We start from the raw sequence: 14,928 nt of genomic DNA on the forward strand, positions 1-14,928 counted from the left end.
CCGCAGCAGCAGGGAGGCCCCACACTCCAGACCCCAGAATTGAGTTTTTAAGTTATCGCAACAATTTTTTTTTTTTTTTTTACAGTGTGTGACTGTATCGGAGCCAACAAAATCACAGTGCCATGTAAGAATTTTTTAATAATGTCAGGGTTAAGAGATGAAAACTCCTGCTTATTTCTTTAAATGTCCATTTTAATATATAAATGACCTTCTGCCCACAATCCACCCCCGGTTTTGTAATATTTTTGTTATTCCTGCGAAGCCTGACGTGTCCTGTGGATTGAGACCGATGAACTGAATTGCATTGAACCTGGATGTTGTCTTACAATTGCAGCAGGGTTATTCAAGTGCAGCATTCAAGTTGCTGCCATTCAATGTGATCACTGCCATTTGCTTTTGATTTTTTGTCTTTTTTTTTGCTTTTCTTTTTTGTCTATTAATCCAATTAAATTGTCTGTTAAGTATGGTGTTGACCATGAAGTAGGACAGGCTTCAGATAGACCAGAGGTCAACTGGATGTAGCCCCAAACAGAAAGTCACTATGAAAGCAACAAAGACAGCAATTATCAGGTGTCTCCCTTCATAAATGCAGGTGTGGCGTATAGAGGAGAAGAGCCGGAGACCAAAGGCAGTCGGCTGCTAGAGGAGGACCGATCACCAACCACTTACCAATTCTGCTTGAACCATCAAGTGTATTTAATTCTGGCCCAGGGAAAGACGAACCATGGAATAGTGAAATCTCAATAGGTTATTCTTACTTTTAACCACCTGGGGGAGCTTGTCTGTATTTGCCTGTGGCTCTTGTGTTGAGCCCAAGGGCACATGACGATCCAGAGATTAACAAAGAAAAAAAATGATGCTGAGTTAATCAGTAGAGAGACAGACAACCATTCAAACTCACATTCACACCTGTGGGCAATATGAAAATCCCTAGTTAACCTAACCTCATTAATTGCATGTCTTAAGGCATGAGCTGACCTTGACAAACAAAACGTAGTTTAACAAACACTCCCTTGAAAATGGTCAGTTACAAGGCCTGGGATCAAAATAAGTTATTAGTAGCCAATATCCAAATTAAAAAAAAAAAAACTGTGGATAACTATTTTTCTATTGTTTTTCTATTCTCTTACTTTTCTTTATTAATGACCCCAAAACTGGTAGCTGGTGGTTTATTCTTACCTGAAGTGCCCCATTGGTAGAGTTCATGTTGAGCAACCTGTCTGCTTCTTACTTTCTCTTCTTCGGGTAACTCCCACTGGTGTCCTGTGGCAGCTGTGAACTGGATTAATGCTGTCTCTCCTGGTTTTTGAGTCATTCTCAGATACCCTGCAAGGAGTTAAGTTCCCTGCTAAGTAAGTATTACTTTTCAGTGAACCTAGTTTACCAAAATTGTCTGCAAGAGATGGTATAAATTGCTTCTTTTCCCTAGAATACGTAATGAATGATATGCTTGGTTTTATTTGGGTGATAGAGAGCTGCTGATGCAAACAGATTTGCTTTGATCATTTTAAACAGATATTGGGAGAAATATTTTATATTTAAGAAAAGTGCCTTTAGGTGAGTTTGTGGAAACAAAATGTTGCATATCAAAAGTAAAAGTACCACTCTTACCTGTCTAATTTAATTTTTTTTATTAATTTAGTCAAATATGCATTGCTTTGATCTGTATAAGTCACATCCATTACATTTTATTATTTATTGTTTGTTTACTATTTGTTTTGCTATTATTTGCTTTTATTACTTTTAATAGATGATGCCTTTAAATTGTAAATGATGTGGATGCATGTGCAGGAAGCTGGCTGTTTACCATGATGACAGATGTGCAAACTTAGATCAAAGCTACAAAACTTATCATATTCCAACCATCTTAATGTGGACAGAATAATTGTTAGTTGAGGAGCTGCAGCTGTCCGATGAATGCAGAGGTTTAAAGTACAATATTATTCCCTGAAATGGGAACAAAAGTCTACTTTATTGGGAAATTAAAGAGAAAAATTATTAAGGATTACTGTGTGCTGCGGAGTATTGTTGATCAGCAGACTCCTGATCAATGTACTGTGACACACAATGTTGTTAGTAATGTACAGCCAAAGTCTATCACAACAAAAGATCAGGCATCAAATATTACAGAATGGAGTATCTATCAAGGAGTATCTTCATACCTAACCTGGTTTCAGGTGTCTTCCATGGATCAGTTATTCCACTTTCTGTTTTTTTGCAGGCTATCAGCATTCTTACTATTCTTTAAGGAAGCTGTCGAAACTTGTTGCAGGTTTTTTTTGTAATTCCACATAAAACGATCGCGCTCAGTAAAAGTGAAGTGTATTGTGTGTGCAAGTTCCTTTTGAGATGCTCACTGATTGCACAGCTTTAAACAAACTAACCTGACAAACACTGAAGCTTAAAAACATTCAGCTTTTGTTAGAGCATTTTAAAATTTTGCTTTCACTCATTGTTTGCATAAATGACTGCTATGGTTGTTTTCTCAAATTTTATGATGATCTTAAATTACACAATAAAAAATAAATTAAGACTACAAAACCCTGTTTCTAAAACAGCAACACTTTTCTGCTTCCTTCCAGTTTTTAAAGACATTGAGGCTTCCAGGATGTTCTACCTGTGCATATGCTTGAGTCTGTTCTTTGCTCTACAAAGCACTGTATCATCAGATCAAGGTAATTATACAATGTGTGTATCAAAAATAGAAGTATTGCTATTCATGTAAATGCATTAGAAAGAAGAAATATAATAATATCATTTGGTGCTTTTTTTGCTTTCAGCTGTGTCAGTGAATTGCAGCAAGACTGCAGAAGTTAGACAAAGTGTGACTCTAAATTGTACCATAAATTGGAAAGATGGCTCAAACTGTAGCGTTTTTGATATATATACCGTGGAGAACAAAAATGAGCCCATACAATGTTACAGGAGTTTGACAAAACACATCTGTAAAGGGGATCGTCTGAAGTATGTCTCAGTGACCGTCCCAAGTGTCACGAAAGAGGTGAACGTTACAGTTGAAATCAGGTCAGGCTGTGGTATGGCTAAATCCCATCCTGCACAACTATTCCCTTCTGCAGGTTAGTAAGTTTCAGTAATATCATCAGAAATATACAGTACTGTGCAAAAGCTTTAGGCAGGTGAGAAAAAATGTTGTAAACAGAGAATGCTTTCAAAAATGGAAAAGTTAATAATTGATTTTTGTCAATCAACAAAATGCAGTGAATGAACAAAAGAGAAATCTCATTCAAATCAATATTTGGTGTGACCACCCTTTGCCTTCAAAACATCATCAATTCTTCCTGGCTAAGAGATAAGAGATAAGATAAGAGGAGCCTCTGTTAGTCCCACACGTGGGAAACTAACCACAGATCTTCTGTGGACGTAGGCTTCCTCACATCCTTCTGTCTCTTCATATAATGCCAGACACACACAATGATATTGAAATCAGACCTCTGCGGGCGCCATACCATCGTTAGGGGTCGTTGTCCTGCTGCACAATACATTTGGGGCCAATAAACAATCATTTATATTTCTGAAAGCATTCTTTGTTTACAACCTTTTTTTTAACACCTACCTAAAACTTTTGCACAGTACTGTACATTTACAAGAAATATGTCTGTGAATTAATATTTTGTATTTCAATTGTATTTCATGCTCATGTTAACTGTACTTTAATAAATGTACTTTACTTTGTCAGCTTCAGTAAGGGTGACAGGAAATGGACGAGGAATGCAGGAGAAGTCACATGCGATGGCCGTCGTACTCTGTGTTTTTCCCACAGCTGTGTCCATTTTCTCTCTATAGAAGTCACAGACACACAGAAATGTAAGTGGCACAGATTCTGCACTGTGAATTAAAGACTGATTGTGGTGTTATGTGGCATGTATTTGATGTATGAATGTGGATCCACCTGCTTCCCAAAAACATTACTGTCATTACTCGATAGGTTTATACAAACAACAACAACGAGCACAGCTGCAGCTGAATATTGTCTGCTGTGCTCCTGAGAGGAGCTTTGTTACAAAACTACTGTTTACTTTCATTCAGTGATGTGTGAACACTGCCTCTGTACTGTACACAAGCCTACAATGTCTCCAGTTAATGGTGGGATAGTGTGACCACAATAAATTCTAAATATTGTAAAATCTGTTTGTTTGTTTGTTTGTTTGTTTGTTTGTTTGTTTGTTTGTTTGTTTGTTTGTTTGTTTGTTTGTTTGTTTGTTTGTTTGTTTGTTTGTTTGTTTTTGGAGGGTATTTTATATTTGATTACATGTGGAATAAAACCTGAAAATCTCTCTGTTACGTCCCCCCACCACATTACAATCTAGCATCTACAAACTGCACCTTGACTAGTGTACAAAGAAATCTAATTGTGTTACTGTAATGTGGCCAGCTAGAAACAGACCCTGATGATGTCACTAGGGCTGTCTCAGCTATGTCTGGAAAACCTGTGCTGCAATCTTGCTGGCTGTTTTACAAAGATCATAGCCACTCCTTAAGCAAGAGGAAATTATGAGATGTCAGATAAATAGTCAATTTTCAGTCTGCTTGGACAACCACATATTTGATTCTGGCCCAATGTACGATCACAGATAATTCTTCCATTCAGCCAAGGAACTGGTCAAAAACACGGCTCCATTTGAAGCTGAGCTGACGGCACATGTGTCAAAAGAAAACCAAGACATTGAGAGACAGAGTCAGCGAGGAAAAAAACAAACAGAATAACCTTATTTTATGTTTTTATTTTACTAGTTAATAAGCAAGTGTACCCCCGGGTCCAAAACATACATACAAATACACTATACATAAGGGTTAGAATATAATATATATAAATGCACAAATTAATTACATAATCACGTTGAGGCAGTTACCTAACAGCAGAAGCATAGTCCAACCTGTTATAATACTTTGTGATATGTCGTTATATATGATGTCATTTTTATCTATTTGTTTACAAACGTCAGGAAGTCACAAGCAAAGTCAGGCCGATGTCACAGAATGTCACATGATATTAAATATAGGCTGGCAAATCAGCATCTCTCAGTGGGCAATCATAATACAGCAGTTTTCTTTTCATTTGTGGATTAAAGCTGCTGTTCATATTTGTGGCCACCAAATGTCACCAAAGAAGCATGTGTTGAAAAGCTTCAGTAGTGAACCTTTTTCAATACATGAGCCGGTGCTGCAGAAAGCTTCATTTGGCCATTACCAACTCCTCATAATAAGAAACAAAACACCACAAAAGTTCATACCAGGCTTCACTGCTACAGTAAAGAATAACCCTTCCTTATAAAGCAGCAAAGTCATCAGGAACAAATGTGCGATTCACACAAGGTGTGTGGAGACCAGTTTCTAGTTAAGTGACGAGGATGGAAAGAGAGAGGACAAGAAAAAAAACATTGTTTAATAAAACAAGGGTTTGTACAGTATGAATTCAGAAACTTTAATATAAAGCAACTCTATTACCAGTTTACTTCATGTACAGGTATATTGAATGGCAGCCTGAGTTTCTAGTGTCTGTACTGATTAATGCTACTTTAAGTGCTCAATGATTTGTATGTGATTCTGTGTAAATATGAGACTGCACTCATGTTGTGCGTGTATCTCATCTGATCTGCTTTGCCACAAATAGTTCTTTACCTTGAGCCCTTGCCTTGGGTATGGTAACTAAAGGCTCCACCCTGAAAAGGGTGGATGAGATTGAAATGTCTGATTATTCACTCTGAATTATTCTTAGACACTACAATAGGTCATCCAACTGATTAGGTTGCTTTTCAAGATAGCCTTATAATGTTTATTCAGTTGAGTTGAGGTTTGATGATGAGGCTGATTACATTTGCAAACAGCATATTTCATTAACATAAATTACAAGGCACTGCATGCATAAAAGTTTCAACTTAGAATCTCCCCCGCTGTCATATATTTGTCATGTGAAGCTCTAAAAAGTCTGAACCTCTCTGAAACAAGAGCTGTCTCATTTCAGTGTAGACACTCTGATGATGCTGAAGTTGATGTAGCCGCCATTATGTCGCCCATTTGTTTTGGGTTTTGCGTTTTTAGCTTCAGTGCTACCTCCTTGGCCCGCATAAATATTTAGAGGCGAGGCTAGAATGTATGTCACGAGCTAACATTCGCAAGCACCCCGAGGAAATGCAGTTTCCTCTTTCATTTCTTGAGTGTGCGTCTTGGTTAGCATGAGCATGCTCAAATGCAGAATCAAAATAAGTATATTTACCTGGTACAAAAAGGTGTTTTTAGCATCTGGCTTCCACTACAACTCAACAACATTAGTGCTGCTGATATTTACTTGTTTGTGATTTTGTGGGCGATTTCCTGTCTTTAAACTGGCAAACGAATAAGATTAAGTTCCTTCAGAGGGCGTTCAGCACAGATTTAGATCACACATTAGATTGTTGATGAGATTGGCACTCTGTCAGTAAAAGTGAACTGAATCGAAATAGTTTGGCTCAGCATCAGCGCTACAGTCATGAGTAAACGTTTCTGTTCTCTCCGTGAGATTTCTTATGCAACACCTGCTTTGGCACCTATTTCACTTTACAAGTGAAATAGGTGCCAAAGGAATGTAAAACCTGCTGCAGGGAGGAATGTAAAACCTGCTGCAGGGAGCTCTGTGAGGATTTAAATGACAAGCCGGCAGCAAGGTTGATGACTTCCTGGAGTTTTTTATCACCTTTACCCAGAAAAGTAGCTTAGAGTCAAAAGACTCTGCAGTTGTGTGGTTCCGCACACATTAGCTTCAGCTGCTGGTTTGTTTGTTTTGGATTTTTTTTTTTACATCAGTCATGTAGATTTATCATGTAGGGTTGAGTCATCCTGCAAGAAAATGGTAATGTTAAATAAAAACCTTTGTGAATAATAAAAGGATACATTTGAGTTTTGTATAATCTGTTCAAAGTGGTTTCTGTTTTACAAATGCAGTGAATGGCGGTGCATTGTTTAGTGCTGGCACTTTTTCTGCAGAGTTTGTGAACAGGTCAGAGCTGTTGTTTGTTACGTTTCTTTGTTCTCCCTGTGCCTGTGTGGCATTTCCTCCCAGCACTCTGGTATCCTCCAAAGGCATGTTTGGCAGTTTAACTTGTGATTCTAAACTGGTTATGGGCATGTTTGTGGGGGTGTATGGTTGTCTTTAACTCTATGTCAGCTTCACGCTTTATTGAGAGGATAAACGGTCAAAAATGAATACACTACCAGTCAAACTTTCTCATTTAATGGTTCTTCTTTATTTTTACTACTTTCTACATTGTAGATACATACTGAAGACATCAAATATAGAGAGCGGGATATATGGAATTATGCAGCAAAGCAAAAATACTGATAAATAACTCTGAATATATCTTATATTTTAGATTCCTGAAAGCAGCCACCCTTTGCTTTGTCGACGGCGCTGCAAACCCTTGGCCTTCTTTCAGTGAGGTTCGTGATGTAGTCAAATGAAATGGTTTTCACTTCACATGTGTGCCTTCTCAAGGTTCATTGTGAGACCATCAGATGTGTTGTGCAGAAGTCAGGTTGGTACACAGCTGACAGCCCTATTTGACAGCGATTAGAATTCATATTATGGCGAGAACCAATCAGCTAAGTAAAGAGAAACAACAGTCTGACTGCTTGCTCAAAGGGGGTCATGTGATTGTTGGGTTTTCCTCTGTATGTATTATTGTAGGGTCTCTGCCTTGCAACATAAATCACCTTGAGGTGACTGTTGCTGTTATTTGTTTCTGGATAAATAGAATTGAATCATTAGTTTAAGAACTGAAGCTCAGTGAGTCCGGAAAATTGCTAAAACTTTGAATGTGTCCTCAAGTGCAGTGGTGAAAAACCATTAAGCGCTGTGATAAAGATTAGGGCCCAGATAAATGCCACACAGAGTTCCAGGAGCAGACACTTATTTACATCAACTGATCAGAAGAAACTGTGCGAATCAGATCTTTATGGTCTAAAACCACTGATAAGAAACCATTGCTAAGGAAAAGCAACAAGCAGAACAGCTTTGTTTGGGCAAAGAAACACAAGGGATGAACATTAGACCTGTGAAAATCTGTGTTTTTGTCCAAATTTGAGATCTTCGTTTCCAGTCGCCGTGTCTGTCTGCGACACAGAAAAGGTGAACGGATGGTCTCTACTTGCATGGTTCCCACCGTGAAGCATGGAGGAGGAGGTGGTATAGTGTGGGGGTGCTTTGGTGGTGACACTGTTGGAGATTTATTCAAAACTGAAGGCACACTGACCCAGCAACAACATGCCTTCCCATCCAGTTTAGTTCTACCATCATTTATTTTTCAACAATGACCCCAAACACACCTCCAGGCTGTGTAAAGGCTATCTGACCAAGAAGGAGAGTGATGGAGTGCTGCGCCAGATGGCCTGGCCTCCACAATTGCCTGACCTAAACCCAATCGAGGTTCGGTTTGAGATGGACCGCAGAGTGAAGGCAAAAGGCCAACAAGTGCATCTCTGGGAACTTCTTCAGGAATGTTGGAAACCTATTTCAGCTGACGACCTCATGAAGCTCATCGACAGAATGCCAAGAGTGTGCAAAGCAGTGATTAAAGCAAAGGGTGGACATTTTGAAGAATCTAAAGCATGAAACATGTTTTGAGGTATTTCACACTTTTTTATTTACTACATAATTCCATATGTGTTCATTCATAGTTTTGATGGCTTCAGTGAGAGTCTACAATGTAAATAGTCATGAAAGTAAAGATAAACCATTAAAGGAAAGGTGTGTCCAAACTTTTGACTGGTAGTGTACACGTGAAGGTATGAAAAAAACTCAAAGCAAAAATGTGTGACAGCTAAGTCTGTATGAGTTCCCTCTTTTACCTTTAAATTAACTAATAAATTAAAGTGAATGGTGGCACAGTGGGTAGCACTGTTGTTGGGAAGCAAGAAGGTCCTGAGTTCAATTCCTTTCTATGTGGAGTTTGTGTCTCTCTGGGTACTCCGGCTTCCTCCCACCGTCCAAAGACATGCGACCCTGAAGAGGATACGTGGATGGATTGATTAAACTGGCATTAGCAATAAAAACAAGACTACAACTTATGTTCAATACTAATTTGTATTATATGCTGATTAAAAAATATCCATCCATCCATCCATCCATCCATCTTCATCCGCTTTATCCGAGGCCGGGTCGCGGGGGCAGCAGCCTAAGCAAAGAGGCCCAGACCTCCCTCTCCCCAGCCACCTCCTCCAGCTTATCCGGGGGAACACCAAGGTGTTCCCAGGCCAAAAATATAATATATGAAAATAAAAGAATGAAACTAATAACAGCATTCTCATTATAAAGCATTGTCTTTAACCTTTGCTTATTTCTTTTATTCTTACCTGAAAGGCCTCACAACTAGTTTTTGAATTCAGTCTGTTTTTTAACTTACCAACCAAACTTTTAGTAAAATCTAAAAAATCATTTCAAGCCAGTGTTATTCACTGACGAAGAAAAAAAGCATTTAGATCCAGTTCATTTGTTCTCTCATAAATGAAAAGTGTCACCTTAGACCCTGTTTTAAGGAATGTGTTTGCTTCTTGTTTTCCATTCTTCTTTGCCAATGAGTCTTGTAATCTCTGCAGGCAGTTTCATTTCACCTGCAAGAAACTCCCCCTGGTATCATGTGTCACCTCGACTGGATAATCTAATCTGCCCTGATTTTTTACGACTCATTCACAAATGTTGTCCAAAGAGAGACGTTCTCTACCAAGTAAGTATTAATCCTTTTTTTATGTATTTTAACTAATTCTACATGCTGGTAATTGTTAACAGTCTCGTTTTCTTTCAAAAAAGGTTATAAATCATATGCATCTTTTTATCAGGGTAATCAAGTCATTTAAATGTAAATAATGTTGCTTAGAAAACCTTCAACAAATTGCTCACATAGTAAAAGTTACTTCTTTACTTAATGCTTAAAGAAATTTACAAAAGCAAAATTTTGACTAACAAAAAAAAAAAGTGCTTATTATGTAAAAAGGCTCATTTGGGGTATCTAAATTTTTATTACTATATCTATCTATATAAAAAAAAAGTGAATACAACAATTAATTCATTTTATTAGTTTAAACAAAAATTATTATATTTTGTGATTTACAGTTTCTACACCTTACTACTAAATGCTTTCCTCTGTTTTTCTTTCTGCATCTGACAAGCTGTAATTTATAAGCAATCTATGCCACTTGTAGCTAGAAGCTAACAGGTAACACGAGTTTCCAGGCAAAAAGGAGAAAGAAGAATATTAATAAGGAAGTACTAGAATAACTGCAGCACTCCATGAATGCAGAAGCATAAAGTGTCGGAATATGAATCTGCTTTTATTGGGGAAACCACCAAAAATGCTTCTTGGGTGCTTTTCACTGTCATCCAGGAGACTGTTTAACAATATTAAGTCATCCTAATCTGGGGAGTCTTACAGAATACAGAAGAATGTACCGAACACATATGCTCAGAAGCACATAAAATGTGACACTAAAAAAAAGAGGTGGGATTATTCCAAACAGTCCATTTTGTCCGTTAACACCCGTAAAGTTTTCTGTTTTAATTCTGCAAAGCTATGAATCTGGTCTCAGCAGTGCCACGCGACTTGATGATGGCACATGACCTACAGAAGCTCCTGTTTGAACCAACATTCTTGGCAGCTGTTGTGGAGCTGTTCAAACTTGTCAATCTCACAATTGTTTGGTTTTCACAGCAAACTAAAGTAGGAAGCGTGACTCCACATGTGACAGAAGATACAATGCATGTAACACTGCTGATATGTCCGTTTATGTCTTAATAGAACTATTATAATCATATGTTACTGTCGCTGCTGTTTTTCTTGCATTCTCAAATGATAGAAATTTAAATGATTTTTTAGGGATAAGCACATTTTACTTTATGTTTAATGTGTCAAAGAGAACATGTTTCTTGTGTTTTCTAAAACAGCATGACTTTATGTGAACCTGCAGTAATCACTTTGTTCTTTCCAGCCGTTTGGGGTGAGGTGAAGCTTCCAGGATGTTGTACATGTTGACATGTTTGAGTTTGTTCTGTGCTCTACAAAGAAGTGTTTCATCAGATGAAGGTATTTCTATACTGCTTGTACCAGATATGTTACTAATAGACATGAGCGCTCTAAAGGAAGAAGAAATTGAACATCAAATATTTCCTTTCTTTCAGCTGTGTCACTTAATTGCAACAACACTGTCAGTGCTACAGCTGGAGAAAATGTGACTCTAAATTGTTCCATAACTTCGACTTTTGGAGGGAAAGTGTGTACTGGTCAAAATTATGACTGGCATAACACAAATGGCAACAAACTATGTGAAACTGATGCCACAAAATACACTTGTGCATGGGATGCCCTTACCTACCTGTCACTGACCATCTCAAATGTCCAAGAAGAGGCAAATGTCACAGCTGAAATCGTGTCAATCTGTGGAATGGTGAAATCACTTCCTATCAGAGTACAGCTAATCATTGGTGAGTGTATGTTTAGTTCAGATATCCAGAATAAATTGTTGTCATTGCCACTGTTAAAATAACTGCAATTTACTATCCAGATCCAAAAACGGACGTTTTCCAACCAACAACACCACCAGATAACGGTAAGCTGAAAGACAACGACTTAACCATTGTACATTATTACATATTGTAACAAATTTTATTCAGTGAATCAGTTAGAATAACTGTATTCCACTTCCATGCGTGAATCAGGTCCAGGAACAGAACGCAGCAGGCAGCGGGAGGAGTCAACACGCGTGACCACCATTGTACTTTGTGTTTTTGCCTCTGCTGTAGTTGTGTTCATTTTGTATTTCCTGTATAGAACTTACAGACGCAGAGTAAGAGAGAGGACAGTGACATACACTGCACCAGTCAGTAAAGACTTCACGGTTGTTTAAAAATTTATTTTTTCTTTGTATGATTGTTTATCAGTGCGAGGGGAATATGAATGTATATGAATGTATGTGACATATTTTCCATTTGTAAAAGATGCTGCTCATCACTGCTGACTCTTTGATCATCATATTGTTTGTTTGTTTTTTATTAACCTTTTTTTTTTTTTTAGACTTCTTTGATGTCTTATATACAATATATAGATATACAATAACAGGATGTGAATAACAGAGCGTTCACATGACTTTCAGTCTGCTCAGTAAAATGAAACAATTTTGGGGAAATTTAAGAACATTTGGGACTGAACCTGTTATGTGTCTGATGAATGTCTACAGATTTGTCACAGCTCTGACTCTTCATTGTGTGAACATCAGGTCAATTTTGTTTACTTATCATCCACGATCTAATAGGGAAATGATCCAAAGTTGGATTACATACTTACTTTGTAAATCCACTGATGTTTCTGTACCTTGACTTCTTTACATAATTGTGACCACAGCTCACAGTAAAAATCATCCAACTGTTACTTTAGGCTGTGATGGATGAATGAATGGACAGATGGGACTCTCGTGGGCTGTGGATAATGCATTTCCCTGTTCCACACATGGATTTTTTGCCACCTGTGTAGCATTATTATATGTTAACTCAAGTAAACTCAAAGACTGTGGCAAGACAGTCCGTCCACATCGTTACATCATTACAGTGCTGCTGTTTTTGTTGCACATTGGTTGGCACATTATCAGACATATACTTCCTTCAGAAATGACAGAGAGCAAAAAAAGAGCAAAAGGAAGATTGACTGGTAATATTTTTCCAGGCCTATGTGTAAACCACTGTTTGTTAAGATGTTAGCCCAAAATTAAATGTCAGTGTTGTGTTTATAGATGTTTACAGCTAACACCTAATGCTGGAGTTAAAAGAGTCACTTGTCACTACAAAATAACTGTAAATGTAATAACTGTGTAAAATTGAACAGTGTTTTGTTCAAAATACACTCAACTTGTAACAAGTCTTTCAATCAAATGTGTCATGGGGTTTTTTTTCATCCCATTTGAAACTATTCCAGCCTCCTGAAATGACCCATACGAGCATTTCTCCCTGAAAGGATTAAAGAGAATCTGTGTTAGGTGAACCTTTAGGTCAAGTGACATACAAAAAAAAGTTTTTAAAAATTCTTTCATGTAGTTTCAAAAGACGGTGAAGCTTCCATGATTGACTCAAACATATCCACAGGTAGAACACCTGGAACCTGGAACACACTGGAACCATCATCTTTTCTATTATCCCTTCACTTTCAAGCCTCAGCAGTTACTTTTTCACAAGAGGCATGAAAAGTTTAGGTACTCGTCTGACTGCGTGAACTGCATATGGCTGTGCATCTTGTTTAAGAATTATTTTAACTGGTTCAGTTTTTCATAGTCTACTTGTACCAAAACGGTACTGATGTTTTCCACTCGTTTCACTAAACCTATGTTTACAGCTTCAGGTCTGCTGAGTAAACTGCTATTTTGCCCTTTAAACATTATAGACTTTAGGAAGTGTATTAAAGGTTTCTTCACTTCTTACAGTCACATATGGTCCAGTATCTATTTTTAATGTCAGAGGAACATCATCAATGTTCATGGTGACAGTTCACTTATCCTGGCTATTTTTTTTTTTTTTTTTTTTTTTTGCTGTTTTTGAAGTCACCTCATGCATGAGAATATCACCGGGTTAACACGAGACATTATTTTATGTATACTGTTGGCCAAGCACAATAAAAATGACCGTTTTTAAATTAACTTTGCAAACATCACAGATGAAATATTTTGGGGTTTTATTTCCTGGACTGAACCACTGTACTTGCTGTCATTGCTGAACATCTGCCCCCCTTCCTTCTCTCACATAATGAGCCCAGTCTACCACTGCATCTGATTGGCCGAATGGTGTTCAAAATAAAGTCAAAATAAAGTCTCAGCAGGGCTGATGGCTATTAATAACTGAAATTATCTCACAGACCAGATGTGGCTCACGGGCTGTATGTTTGTCACCACTGACCTAATCTGCCCTGTTTGTTATGACTCCTTTTCAAATGTTCTCCAAAGACAGAAGTTCTCTGCCAAGTATTACTGCTTCTTTTACATATTTTAACAAAATTCTCTTCATGCTAGTGTTATTTGGCTTTTCTTCCCTTGACAAAGTCATGAAACATATGCATATTTTTATATGCAATGCAAGTCTAATAATGCAAATAGATTTGTTTAGATAACCTAAATTGCTCACAAAGTTTTATTTAAGAAAATTAAGTTTACAAAAGTAAAATGCTGAGTATCAAAATTAAAAGTTCTTATTATGTAAAGAGACGAACTAATTTAAACAAAATTTATTACATTTTGTTATTTAGTGTTTCTTACAATAACTACTAAACTTTTTGCCCTGTTTTTGCACAATATGAGATTAGATGTCACATTTACAGGCATTCTCTTTTATCTGGAAACTGACCAGTTATTCTGGCAATAAAAAATCTGTTAATTACAAATCCTCTGAGGACTGTTACACAATAACATATTTATGGGCAGAGATAAATGAGAATTCTGCTGCTGCTTCTGTAAAGTCTATAAAATGTTACACTAAAGGAGAGCAGTTAACGTTATTGTTATTGAAGTTATCTATGTATTTGTGCTGAAATGTGGGAAAAACTCAAATAAACAGAAAGCTTGCATGCTATCTTTGCACTTAACTGTTTCTAGTATTTATCTCTGCTGTTTCTTTTGCACTCTCAAATATGAGAAATGTTTAAATCTGTATTTTCAGTAATCAGTATACAGTATACTTACAACTACTACTCAAAGAAACATGAACTAAACTTAGCACAAAGGACATTTGTGTTTGGCCAATTATGTCTTTCTTGTAACAATGCTTAATGCCAATAAAGCTTATGTAGCAGGATACTTGCTCAGCTGGTGTCTGCTCCAAGTATGCCATGTTTCACTGATCTGAATAGGGTCTGTGCTATAGGGCAACTTCAAGCTGGCAAGTTGCAGCATTACTTGGATCTGCTCATA

At 37.3% G+C, this 14,928-nt stretch overlaps 2 long non-coding RNA genes across 2 annotated transcripts; both read left to right on the top strand.

The window, feature by feature from the left end:
- Positions 1–1,248: 1,248 nt before the first annotated feature.
- Positions 1,249–4,145, top strand: LOC113027671 (uncharacterized). Its single transcript, XR_003273115.2, has 4 exons — positions 1,249–1,352; positions 2,583–2,675; positions 2,781–3,077; positions 3,698–4,145. It is a non-coding gene; the product is annotated as an uncharacterized LOC113027671 (long non-coding RNA).
- A 4,334-nt stretch (positions 4,146–8,479) lies between these two features.
- Positions 8,480–12,902, top strand: LOC113027886 (uncharacterized). The gene is made up of 6 exons (XR_003273158.2): positions 8,480–8,618; positions 9,589–9,716; positions 10,975–11,069; positions 11,165–11,467; positions 11,548–11,592; positions 11,702–12,902. It is a non-coding gene; the product is annotated as an uncharacterized LOC113027886 (long non-coding RNA).
- The last annotated feature ends 2,026 nt before the right edge of the window (positions 12,903–14,928 follow it).

Source organism: Astatotilapia calliptera, chromosome 8 (assembly GCF_964374335.1).
Source record: "Astatotilapia calliptera chromosome 8, fAstCal68.1, whole genome shotgun sequence".
NCBI lineage: Eukaryota > Metazoa > Chordata > Actinopteri > Cichliformes > Cichlidae > Astatotilapia > Astatotilapia calliptera.